Consider the following 14,595-nt stretch of genomic DNA (forward strand, 5'->3'; position numbering starts at 1 on the left):
ATTGAACGTGACTCCGCAGCTGAGTTCTGTCCTCCATTTAATTGGATCATTACAGTATATCATCTATTTCAGTATTCTAGCTACTTAGAAATAAAGCAGTGATGATAGCATTTCCCTTGGTAAAAAAACCAATGCTAGCACTTTGGGAAGCTATAGCTAATGATTTTTGCTTCTCTAAAAGTGTTGGGACCTGAAGGTCTCAGGGCAGGACCCCCATTTCTCTGCTTCTAATGGGAAAGGGGAAGATTGGGATAAATGCAAATTAGATGGTGAATTGCCTTGTTTACTGTTACTATAACTGTATTATTTTATAAAACATATAGTAGGTTTAAAGAATATATACACTAATGTCATATAAACAGTATATTTACACACACACACACACACACACATATATATATATATATATATATTTCCTGACACCGTACATGGCAGCATACAATGGGTATGGCTCCGCCCCCAGCCCAATCACAGGACCAGTTATACTATAAATTAAAGCCCGCCTCCCAAGGCCACCATTCTTTTTTCTGTCCTCACTGCTCAAGCCGGTTATACTAAGAATAGGTTGGAGTTTTTTCCCTCACCTTGCTGGTTTCTTCTGGCCTGCCGCACAGGTTCAGCCTCACCTGTTGCGAAGTTCCCTTTGTTCAGGTGGCTAAATTCAGTCTGATAAGGGAAGCCTCCCCCATAGCCTTGGAGTTGGGGTGCAGGAAATGGTCTCTTGGGGTCTCTTCATGTTCGGATGTTTCCTCCATCATCGCGGCGGGTTGAACACCTGCTTAGCCTCCTGGCCTTGTGACTAAATTAAGGTTAAGACTTTTGAATTAGAATAAATACATGAGTGGTTTAAAGGCCAGAAAAGAAGGTCTGTATACTTCGCCACACCCCCACACTGTGAAAAGGCACACCTGAATGATGTACTCCAGAAAAAATTACATTTAGAAAGAAAAAAAATCCCCCTATATGAGAACTCCTGGCTGTTTAATTTTGTTTGTAAACCAGCTAGGAATCCTGGCATGCATCCTGGCTCACTGTGCCTCTCTTTTTTTGGCCAGCCAGGCTGCATGCCTGGATAAGGGTCTGGTATAGATTTAAGGGAAGAACCCTCTTTTTTGCTTAGACTCCCTCTTAAAATAAGCACTAGGCCCTAGTCAATGGAAATGAGTTCCCATTTAAGGGTTAGATTGGGGTCTCTTATAGATTTTTAAGGGGGTTCCCACACAAAAGAAAATTCATTTGGTCAATTACATCACCTGGGGATACCCGTTGGCTTGTTTAATATGTAGGCAGGCAGGGGAATCACTAATTAAGTGGTGGTAATGATACCACTACTACATCAATCACTTCCAGCTGCATTGGTTCAGACATGTGAACAGGACAAATCTGGCCATTTAGTTCACCTGTTCGGTGAACCTCAAACAGGTCAAACTCTCCATTGACCCAAAGCCAAAGCTAATCGCTAGTAGCCAGTCAGTTTTGATACCACTGTTATTGAACAGTGAACTGAGTAGAAGCTCAGCCAGGGTCTAGGATAATCTTACCACTTTTGTCCTTAGAAACTTTCAAAGCAAGTGTGCAGCCAATACCAGCCCAAGTGATTGAAACAGTCCCTAAATTTGAGGGTGTCCATCCCCATATGAAGAAATCTCTTATGTTTTAGTTAACCACCACCAGGAATGTCATTCTTAGGTATGCCATGTAGTTCAGTGACTCTTCATTGTGGGTGTATTTATCATCTGTCCAGTTAAAAGAAAATTAAATATCCCAAATTTATTCAGGAGTCACTTCCAGCTCCAAGTATTCTTGTGACATAACACTATAGTTATTTATTTTACTTAATTTACCTGGTAAATCTGGGTTTAGGGGATAACTATAAAAGTAAGTGATTTCCTATAAGAATTATATCTAGTCTTGTGTACATATCATGCGTACAGTACATGAGAAGACTGCATTGTGCATGAATGAATCATGGGGATGCCTCTGTGTTGTGGCTATCTTGCAAATAAGAATAACCCTAAGTATAGGTACCTCTTTAAATCGGAGGTTCTTCATTTCTAAAGAAAATACATTATTTCCTTTCTGACTCCATTTCTCTTTTTTTGTTTCAGTAGCAGCAAGCAGCAACCACAGAATTTACTTTATTCTCACTTAGTTTTCAGTAATACGCAGAGCCATTTACAATGTCTATAGCATTGCACAGCATTATTCAGAGTCGCACGAGAAAAAGTGCAGGAACAATTTGTCACTTGTCTAGAATTCATCAAGGCCATTAATGCATCAGGTGAGCAGTGCTGAATGCCTAACAGACCAGTAACAAATGGCTGACAATACTGATGTTTCTGAATGACTCCATGTAACACTCAGATGTCCTGAATATAAACTCGCTGGGGGCAAGATGAAAAGCACTTTGCTTTGTGGAAACAGGAGAGGTTTTTGTTCTAATTTAGTAGTTTTCAGGTGTGATATTGAAACTTCAATCTTCTGTTACAATCCTGCTCTATAAACTCATGGTAACCAGGGGTGAGTGATCAGATAACATAAAATCACAGATAGAACTGAAGCTATTATAATCTGGAAAAGTATTTTGAAGGTAGAAGATAACGTTAAGTGTCCTTATTCTCCTTATTTTTGGTTTAAGACTGAACCTGGTTGCTGTGAGAAACAGCCTAACTTTTTTGCTCTGGAGCACATAAAGCAGTTTTCCAGTGTAGGAAATTTGAGGAATATTCATTAGTAATATGAAATCATTCTTGTTTTCTGGTCTAGGGAGAAGCAATATTCACAAAGCAGTATAGTGATAGGGATTTAATGTAACTATATACAGACTATTAACCAACTGACTCTTAAAACCTATGGTAACCTGATTTTCTGGATAAAATGCAAGATTGAAATTTAGTTGTGTCACATAAGTAAAATTGGTTGCATAGATTACAGAATGCTTAACTGCACGTTGTCAACTTTTTTTCCTTTTATTTTTCTTTACCTCTTCAGCAGCTGTTGCATAGCTGCATACAAGGCTTACTCAGCAAGGGTCAGCAGGGGTTCTTAATCAGAGTTAGAAAAACAGCCTTTTACCTGATACTACAACTAAATAGATTTTTTACATTTTTAATAAAGTATTGAAGGGTTCAAATGTCTGCCGGGTTTTTTGGTTTCTGTGTTCCATCACAGACACTTTCATTTACTTTTTGTCCCAGAGAAGGAACCAGAACTAGCAGTGATTGTGAATCATCCCAGATGACACACTGATAAGCTGTCACATCCAGGTGTGTCTGATCCTGTTGGCTGTGTAAGCTCTATGGGGGAGCAGAGTTCCAAGGCATGATTGGTGGGAGAATGGAAGTGGGAAAGTAAAGCTGGGTACACACAGATCCAATTTCAGCTGATTCAGCCAATTCAGCACTGCCTAAATATTTTTCAGATAAGGGATAAAAAATTGATATAGGGGCCTGTTAAACCGGGACTACCCAAAATAGCTCTATTTCCTTCTACCCGGGTTACAATCTTTCCTTCTACCCAGGTTTCACATGCCCTGTCTCATATGCACCTTTGGAAAAACTCTGTATAACTAGAATACATACTCTGATGGACCTCAGGGGGGGTCAAGTCTTTCTAAACCATTACAGGAAGACTTCCAGCTTTCGATATCTGAAGCCTTTAGATATCTGCAAGTCAAACACTTCCTAATAGAAATTTTAAAATGTTATATCTCTCTTTTCCTCTCACATATTTTAAGCAGAAATGTCTAAGGGACCCAGACTCCCAGGTCTTTTTCCTTTACTGTATTCCACCATGATTACTGAATTAGCCCTGCATTCCCCTCCTAAACCAACAAATGGATTTCTAACCTCAGTGATATGTGGCATTATATCTAATCTACTAGGCAGCAATATTTCCCCAGACCCCACCTGAAGATTGAAGCAACACTGGAAGGTAAGATCACCACGTACACACAGGCATGGTAACCCTGGGTTGGTAAATTCCTACCAAGAAACTTTGATAACACTTTTTTTGGCACCTTGATAACCCTGCCCCCCTTACCACTACAGCCTATTTTACTAAATGATTGAGTCAGGCCCTCCTTATGGGATGAGCCGTCCCATCCTCCAAAATCTCCTCATACTTTCCCTTGCCTTCTCCTACCTAGTTCAAATGTTTGTTACCACCTATACCATGTGCATTTTCTGCCTTCTAAGCAATATATAGTATATCCTCTTGTAGACTTGGTATATCACCTGTGCATTACATTACCATTGAAAAATACTTATATACTCTCTATGCCATGAAAGTACATAGTTGAATGCACATTTTTGTTGAAGCTTATCCCTGAAATCCAATAAAACATTAAACAAGAAAAATAAAATCACTTTTGCAAGACAAAATCAACGAAAACCACGTAGTAGAAAAAGTATGCATTAGATGTATTATTTCTAATGACAAAATGATTGGCAAATCAATAGGTACTTAGTGGAAATTAAACATAATCGATGTACATGTGTGAGGCCTGAAGTGTTTAAGAAAGAGAAAATATCTTAGAACTTTGATGGAACTTTTAGCTGTGTCTAAACAGAAAAAAAAGACTTCTTCGATAAAACACATAAGTGTCACTGAAATAATTAGCATCCTCATGCAAAATAATGATGGGTTTGAATCGCTGAAGGCCAAATCTACACTTCATTTTAAAATGGACATGAAAAATATGAAGATTAGTATAATTAATCTGTGAGTGCAATGAACAGACATGCCTATTCTAAAATATGCAAAAGGTTATTAAAGAGCAGGACTGTGACAGAAAATAGCTTGGCAATTTTGCTTTAACAGATGTCATAAGATGCATTGCACTTTTTTCTCCATTATACTGTTTGTAAAAATTGCCAGGATAAAATAGTATGGTTCTTCATAAGGAAGTGACTAATAAACACATGCTTTGAGCTGAGTTTGTAGACTGACCAAGGTATGCTATTCAATCCAAAGAAATGCATGTGCTGTGAGTAAACAAAACGAAAGTCAGGGATAAGTGCACTTCTGGCAAATTAACAGTTTTGTTTTGCACTTGCAAGGTCTTTAAAGGTCAAATACTGGGAAATATGCATGTATTGCAGTGATGTACTGCTTTTTTTCATTTTGACCTGGCATACACTTAAAACGGTACATACATGTTTTGAAAAAAACAGTCAATTGCTTTTTTTCTAGCACTCACTAGTGATGGTCGAACTTGCTTGTGTTCGATGAATGGGTGCATTCTGAGAATTCCCTGAAAACTTGCCAGTTACAAACTTTAATGCCAGCCCTATCGAAGTCAATAGGAAGCAAATCTTCAAAATCAATTATCTTAATTTTCAAGGCTAATAGACAAGAATTGTGAAATAACAGGCATGGGGAGCTGGGCACTTCCTTGTGGGGCTTCATAGAGGTATCAATGCAAACATTTGTTTTAAAATACCATTCAGCAGAAAAGGTGGCCCCCCATTTTATGCAACTTTAATGATGGCATTTGAAAAATTCTTTAAATAACATGCCACAAAGATGGTTTCAAGCCACATGGTGTTATAGAATGTTACAATTCATGGGGACAGCATCAGTAACACTGCATCCTGGCAACACATAATTATTACGTGCGGCACCAATTAATTTATCTTGGAAAAAAGTCTTTTTTTAGGTAATTTTTGCTCAGATACATGATTTTTTAAATCTAGCAGTATAAGTCAGAGTTGAGTGTTTGAAGAAGTGGAGAGAACAGGTTTAACAGCTATCAAAAGGTTTTGCATCAAAATAAAATAAAGTTGAAACCCTCAAATCCATAAATATTGCCTAACAATGACAAAACATGTTTCATAGAATGGCCTATGAACTTCTTTTAGTGCAGTACCACACTTTATTGTCTACAAAGGTTAAAAAGATAGCAATACACAGTGCACAAAACACTTCAAATAAACAACCCCACATTCCATATTTGAGGAGTTGTTATGAAGAAAAAAAAATTACATAGCCATATTTTAGAGACAATAGTCAGACATATAGCACAATGACTGGAGAGTATGTAAGCAGCTTGACTGGGCTGCAGTGTAAGACACACAAGGCAGGTTGAAAATCTAAAAAATTACAGTGGATTATATAAGAAATATGGGTGTAAATATTGCAAAGACAACTTGCAAATCATGTAAACCTTTTTTGTAGGTCACATTTAAGGATAAAAAGACAAGGCATTTTGTATCCATTTTTTATGCATTGGATTATGTCAGTGACATAGCAGACATATTATACAGGCACATGCATGCCTTCTTTTAGTACGCCACATTTGAGGAGCGAGAGATGAGGCATTCTTTTATCCAGAAACAAAAATTGTATTGGATTATGTCAGTGACACATAGCAAAAATATTACACAACTCCATGTATGCCTCTTCAGTCAGTCACATTTGAGGAGTAAGAGACCAGACACGTTTAACCTAGAATTAAAAAATGCATTGGTTTATGTCAGAGACACAAGGCAGATATGTTGTACAGTCAGCATTGAATCAGTGGCAAGAGAACTAAAAGAACCACAATTCCACGTTTGATAAGGATGTGGCACACCCATTGAAATCTGAAGTCACAACCCTGGCCACTAGAAGCATTAACATCAAACACGCTATTCTATCTTTTTTCTTTAGTAGACTTTTTGGGGAGCAATCGGACCTTTCAGCCTGGAACAATTGTACTTTGAAATTTTTCACGATTTCCATTATATTAGATCATTACATCTATTTGAATGTATCTATCTATACAAATTAGAGGTAGTACCTAGAACAATGCATGCAATTTGCTGTTACTATTCTTTTCAATAAGACAAATATTAATAATTAGTACTCCTTTCCCTAAGTGAACTGATAACATCTTGCTTCCCTTGATCCAGGAGAAAAATCTCACTCCCTGAACCCTTGTTCATGTGAAACAATTTACTAAGCCCTAGCATTACTTTATTGCTTTTGTTATTTTGGCCTGGAGATGTATTACATTTATCTCTAAGGGCCGGTACATGCCACAAAGAGTGCATTCCAGAGCGTTCGGCCTCTGGAATGCACTGGAACACAAGTCGGCAAGCTCCCTGCAATCAGGGGAAGGAGGGGGCGTGGCGATGCATTGAAGTCAATGGCACCACAGCCCTGCTCCTTGTCCACAGTGTGATTGCCCGCACCTGAACGCGTGGCACATTAGTGCCTGCGTTCCGGTCCAGTGCAATCTGCAAAATAGTGCATGAGGCATTTTTGCATATTGCACTGGACTGGAATATAGGCACTAATGTGCCACGCGTTCAGGTGCGGGCAATCACACTGTGGACAATCGCACTGCGGGCGGGTGGCCTGGCTGTGGTGCCATTGACTTCAATGCACTGCCAACCTGGTTGCTGTGAGAAACAGCCTAACTTTTTTGCTCTGGAGCACATAAAGCAGTTTTCCAGTGTAGGAAATTTGAGGAATATTCATTAGTAATATGAAATCATTCTTGTTTTCTGGTCTAGGGAGAAGCAATATTCACAAAGCAGTATAGTGATAGGGATTTAATGTAACTATATACAGACTATTAACCAACTGACTCTTAAAACCTATGGTAACCTGATTTTCTGGATAAAATGCAAGATTGAAATTTAGTTGTGTCACATAAGTAAAATTGGTTGCATAGATTACAGAATGCTTAACTGCACGTTGTCAACTTTTTTTCCTTTTATTTTTCTTTACCTCTTCAGCAGCTGTTGCATAGCTGCATACAAGGCTTACTCAGCAAGGGTCAGCAGGGGTTCTTAATCAGAGTTAGAAAAACAGCCTTTTACCTGATACTACAACTAAATAGATTTTTTACATTTTTAATAAAGTATTGAAGGGTTCAAATGTCTGCCGGGTTTTTTGGTTTCTGTGTTCCATCACAGACACTTTCATTTACTTTTTGTCCCAGAGAAGGAACCAGAACTAGCAGTGATTGTGAATCATCCCAGATGACACACTGATAAGCTGTCACATCCAGGTGTGTCTGATCCTGTTGGCTGTGTAAGCTCTATGGGGGAGCAGAGTTCCAAGGCATGATTGGTGGGAGAATGGAAGTGGGAAAGTAAAGCTGGGTACACACAGATCCAATTTCAGCTGATTCAGCCAATTCAGCACTGCCTAAATATTTTTCAGATAAGGGATAAAAAATTGATATAGGGGCCTGTTAAACCGGGACTACCCAAAATAGCTCTATTTCCTTCTACCCGGGTTACAATCTTTCCTTCTACCCAGGTTTCACATGCCCTGTCTCATATGCACCTTTGGAAAAACTCTGTATAACTAGAATACATACTCTGATGGACCTCAGGGGGGGTCAAGTCTTTCTAAACCATTACAGGAAGACTTCCAGCTTTCGATATCTGAAGCCTTTAGATATCTGCAAGTCAAACACTTCCTAATAGAAATTTTAAAATGTTATATCTCTCTTTTCCTCTCACATATTTTAAGCAGAAATGTCTAAGGGACCCAGACTCCCAGGTCTTTTTCCTTTACTGTATTCCACCATGATTACTGAATTAGCCCTGCATTCCCCTCCTAAACCAACAAATGGATTTCTAACCTCAGTGATATGTGGCATTATATCTAATCTACTAGGCAGCAATATTTCCCCAGACCCCACCTGAAGATTGAAGCAACACTGGAAGGTAAGATCACCACGTACACACAGGCATGGTAACCCTGGGTTGGTAAATTCCTACCAAGAAACTTTGATAACACTTTTTTTGGCACCTTGATAACCCTGCCCCCCTTACCACTACAGCCTATTTTACTAAATGATTGAGTCAGGCCCTCCTTATGGGATGAGCCGTCCCATCCTCCAAAATCTCCTCATACTTTCCCTTGCCTTCTCCTACCTAGTTCAAATGTTTGTTACCACCTATACCATGTGCATTTTCTGCCTTCTAAGCAATATATAGTATATCCTCTTGTAGACTTGGTATATCACCTGTGCATTACATTACCATTGAAAAATACTTATATACTCTCTATGCCATGAAAGTACATAGTTGAATGCACATTTTTGTTGAAGCTTATCCCTGAAATCCAATAAAACATTAAACAAGAAAAATAAAATCACTTTTGCAAGACAAAATCAACGAAAACCACGTAGTAGAAAAAGTATGCATTAGATGTATTATTTCTAATGACAAAATGATTGGCAAATCAATAGGTACTTAGTGGAAATTAAACATAATCGATGTACATGTGTGAGGCCTGAAGTGTTTAAGAAAGAGAAAATATCTTAGAACTTTGATGGAACTTTTAGCTGTGTCTAAACAGAAAAAAAAGACTTCTTCGATAAAACACATAAGTGTCACTGAAATAATTAGCATCCTCATGCAAAATAATGATGGGTTTGAATCGCTGAAGGCCAAATCTACACTTCATTTTAAAATGGACATGAAAAATATGAAGATTAGTATAATTAATCTGTGAGTGCAATGAACAGACATGCCTATTCTAAAATATGCAAAAGGTTATTAAAGAGCAGGACTGTGACAGAAAATAGCTTGGCAATTTTGCTTTAACAGATGTCATAAGATGCATTGCACTTTTTTCTCCATTATACTGTTTGTAAAAATTGCCAGGATAAAATAGTATGGTTCTTCATAAGGAAGTGACTAATAAACACATGCTTTGAGCTGAGTTTGTAGACTGACCAAGGTATGCTATTCAATCCAAAGAAATGCATGTGCTGTGAGTAAACAAAACGAAAGTCAGGGATAAGTGCACTTCTGGCAAATTAACAGTTTTGTTTTGCACTTGCAAGGTCTTTAAAGGTCAAATACTGGGAAATATGCATGTATTGCAGTGATGTACTGCTTTTTTTCATTTTGACCTGGCATACACTTAAAACGGTACATACATGTTTTGAAAAAAACAGTCAATTGCTTTTTTTCTAGCACTCACTAGTGATGGTCGAACTTGCTTGTGTTCGATGAATGGGTGCATTCTGAGAATTCCCTGAAAACTTGCCAGTTACAAACTTTAATGCCAGCCCTATCGAAGTCAATAGGAAGCAAATCTTCAAAATCAATTATCTTAATTTTCAAGGCTAATAGACAAGAATTGTGAAATAACAGGCATGGGGAGCTGGGCACTTCCTTGTGGGGCTTCATAGAGGTATCAATGCAAACATTTGTTTTAAAATACCATTCAGCAGAAAAGGTGGCCCCCCATTTTATGCAACTTTAATGATGGCATTTGAAAAATTCTTTAAATAACATGCCACAAAGATGGTTTCAAGCCACATGGTGTTATAGAATGTTACAATTCATGGGGACAGCATCAGTAACACTGCATCCTGGCAACACATAATTATTACGTGCGGCACCAATTAATTTATCTTGGAAAAAAGTCTTTTTTTAGGTAATTTTTGCTCAGATACATGATTTTTTAAATCTAGCAGTATAAGTCAGAGTTGAGTGTTTGAAGAAGTGGAGAGAACAGGTTTAACAGCTATCAAAAGGTTTTGCATCAAAATAAAATAAAGTTGAAACCCTCAAATCCATAAATATTGCCTAACAATGACAAAACATGTTTCATAGAATGGCCTATGAACTTCTTTTAGTGCAGTACCACACTTTATTGTCTACAAAGGTTAAAAAGATAGCAATACACAGTGCACAAAACACTTCAAATAAACAACCCCACATTCCATATTTGAGGAGTTGTTATGAAGAAAAAAAAATTACATAGCCATATTTTAGAGACAATAGTCAGACATATAGCACAATGACTGGAGAGTATGTAAGCAGCTTGACTGGGCTGCAGTGTAAGACACACAAGGCAGGTTGAAAATCTAAAAAATTACAGTGGATTATATAAGAAATATGGGTGTAAATATTGCAAAGACAACTTGCAAATCATGTAAACCTTTTTTGTAGGTCACATTTAAGGATAAAAAGACAAGGCATTTTGTATCCATTTTTTATGCATTGGATTATGTCAGTGACATAGCAGACATATTATACAGGCACATGCATGCCTTCTTTTAGTACGCCACATTTGAGGAGCGAGAGATGAGGCATTCTTTTATCCAGAAACAAAAATTGTATTGGATTATGTCAGTGACACATAGCAAAAATATTACACAACTCCATGTATGCCTCTTCAGTCAGTCACATTTGAGGAGTAAGAGACCAGACACGTTTAACCTAGAATTAAAAAATGCATTGGTTTATGTCAGAGACACAAGGCAGATATGTTGTACAGTCAGCATTGAATCAGTGGCAAGAGAACTAAAAGAACCACAATTCCACGTTTGATAAGGATGTGGCACACCCATTGAAATCTGAAGTCACAACCCTGGCCACTAGAAGCATTAACATCAAACACGCTATTCTATCTTTTTTCTTTAGTAGACTTTTTGGGGAGCAATCGGACCTTTCAGCCTGGAACAATTGTACTTTGAAATTTTTCACGATTTCCATTATATTAGATCATTACATCTATTTGAATGTATCTATCTATACAAATTAGAGGTAGTACCTAGAACAATGCATGCAATTTGCTGTTACTATTCTTTTCAATAAGACAAATATTAATAATTAGTACTCCTTTCCCTAAGTGAACTGATAACATCTTGCTTCCCTTGATCCAGGAGAAAAATCTCACTCCCTGAACCCTTGTTCATGTGAAACAATTTACTAAGCCCTAGCATTACTTTATTGCTTTTGTTATTTTGGCCTGGAGATGTATTACATTTATCTCTAAGGGCCGGTACATGCCACAAAGAGTGCATTCCAGAGCGTTCGGCCTCTGGAATGCACTGGAACACAAGTCGGCAAGCTCCCTGCAATCAGGGGAAGGAGGGGGCGTGGCGATGCATTGAAGTCAATGGCACCACAGCCCTGCTCCTTGTCCACAGTGTGATTGCCCGCACCTGAACGCGTGGCACATTAGTGCCTGCGTTCCGGTCCAGTGCAATCTGCAAAATAGTGCATGAGGCATTTTTGCATATTGCACTGGACTGGAATATAGGCACTAATGTGCCACGCGTTCAGGTGCGGGCAATCACACTGTGGACAATCGCACTGCGGGCGGGTGGCCTGGCTGTGGTGCCATTGACTTCAATGCACTGCCATGCCCCCTCCCGCCCCTGAACGCAGGGAGCCGGCTAGGCTTGCGTTCCAGTGCATTCCAGAGGCCGAATACTCTGGAACACACTCTTTGTGGTGTGAACCGGCCCTTAAAACAAAAGCCTGTGGCTGAGAAAGAGAGGATTTTCTGAGAAGGAAAGCTGAATGGAAAATGAGATGATCCTCTGAATTAGGACAATATAGGTTAGTAACATTAAAACTTGTAGGTTGTCTGTATTGCTATAAATCTACATTTAATAATACTTCTGTAAAAAGGACCTTTACCCATGTCTTCTAAATAACAAAAAAAGCACCTTTAGAGATGTTTAGTAAAGAAAATCTACAAACAGACGCTTATGGAGAATTGCAGGCTTTTTATTTTTTGCATACTCTATTTTTCTTCTATTCCCCAGTCTTCTGACAGCAGCCATTTTTACCAAGGGCATGTTACTAGATCTCCCCTTACTTCTTGGAACTCTGGCACATGTGACTAGGACATATGACCATGACATCATCTCACGGGAGGAAAATGCCCTTCCCTGAGATTTGGAGAGATTACAGATGACATTACCTGGCTATTCTCTGCTGATGTAATCTTCCCAGGATGCAATATTTGGGCACATTACATCATCTGTGCCAAAATGGAACAAGGATTGGAAAAAAAAGAAATGATAAAATACTGTATGTTTGTTTTGCTAATTAATGTAAGATGATTTCATATCAGCATGCTGAGCTGTATGCTGATGTGATTTTTAGTCAAAGGGGGTAAAGGTCCACTTTAATTGCACTTTACTCACTGGCTGCATTGTAAATTTTCACTATCCCAATTCTGATAAATATGTTATTCTGTGACAAATATTTTCATGGTAATGCAACTGGAGCAGGGCCAAGCGGCATGATTTTTGTATTCAATACGATATCCCAATCTCCTTTAGTTTTTGCATAGGGAACTTTTTCATTTTCCAGGACTGCTTGTGCTGCTTGCTAGACAGCAAGCACAATATTCAATTATGCATAAGATATAGGAAGCTATCCTAAATGGTCTTTCTTAATCTTCAGATTTTTTTCTGTTTTTGCTTTTCTTTATATTTTCTTAACCAGTATCATACTATATAAATCCAATTATATTATTATATAATATATTATGTGCACACTGAACCATGGCTATACTGTATATTTTATTGTCCATGACAAAGAAAATAAGTCCTGCTTAACAGAATAAATAATAGACAATAAAATGAAATAGCTGAACTCCAGGCATACAGCTAAATAAATACTATAGATGAAACATATTTATGGGAACCGATTTTATGAGAATATTATTTTTGCCCTTCAATTCCTGCAATTTATAAAGCTCTGCCACATAGCACAGACCTGGCTATTTTCTCTACTGCAGATATGATATACAACTATGGGGTCTATTCACTAAGCTGCCGAAGGATCTAGCCGTAGCTTCGGCTGATCCTTCGGCTAGCTTCGGCCCCAGGACCCCTTCGGTTCAGTAGAACCGAAGGGCTGCTGTACGGGCTATTCACTATAGCCCGTACAGCTCCCGAAGTTGGCCGAGCAGCTCAGTCGAGCCGAAGGCTTATGCCTCGGCTTGACTGAGCTGCGGTGAAAGCTGAAGCTGTTCGAAAGGCCGGCCATTGGCCGGCAGACAGCCTGCTTCTGACAGCTGGGTGGAGCCAGTCATCATCTCACGGCTGGCTCCGTCCACTTTCAGAGAGATCAGCGTCCCTGGTTACCAGCTAACCAGGGACGCTGTCATTACACACTGAGAGCGGCCTCTCCGTGTTCTCAGTGTGTAATGACAGATGGCGTTCCTGATTACCTGGTAACCAGGAACGCCATCTGTCATAACTCTACCGGACACTGTGGGAGTCTAATTCGGCTTCTGACCTCCCGGTAGAGAAACACTTTCTCCCAGAAAGGTTCACTCTGCTCGATCGAGTAAACCTTTCACTGCTGGTTTTTTTTTTTCTTTTTTTGCTTCTGACATCGGAGCCGTTGGCTGCCGTCAAAATAAAAGAATAAATAAAAATAAAATCGCCATAGGAATACATAGCTAGATTCATATTGGCTATTTCAATTTGCAATAGCCAATAGCAAACTAGCTATTGCACCCGCCCACTGCTGCTGTCAATCAGCAGAGGGGGACCTGCAGTTCACCATCAGGTCCCCCTCTGGTGATTGACAGCAGCAGAGGGCGGGTGCAATAGCTAGTTTGCTATTGGCTATTGCAAAGTGAAATAGCCAATAGGAATCTAGCTATGCATTCCCATGGTGATATTTTTGTTATTATTCTGACGGCAGCAGAACCGCCCGCCCAATAGAAAACAGTTAAGTGGAGCTAGCTGTCACTACCCAATCATTTTCTATTTTATTTTTTAGTACTTTGTTAACTGTTTTTCTATTCTGCTCGGTACCACAGAGGTACCGAGCAGAACAGCCGAGCCGGAAGCCGCTCGGCGGCATTCTGCTATTCACTCCC

Source organism: Nanorana parkeri, unplaced genomic scaffold, assembly GCF_000935625.1.
Source record: "Nanorana parkeri isolate BGI_ZX_2015 unplaced genomic scaffold, ASM93562v1 scaffold844, whole genome shotgun sequence".
Lineage (NCBI taxonomy): Eukaryota > Metazoa > Chordata > Amphibia > Anura > Dicroglossidae > Nanorana > Nanorana parkeri.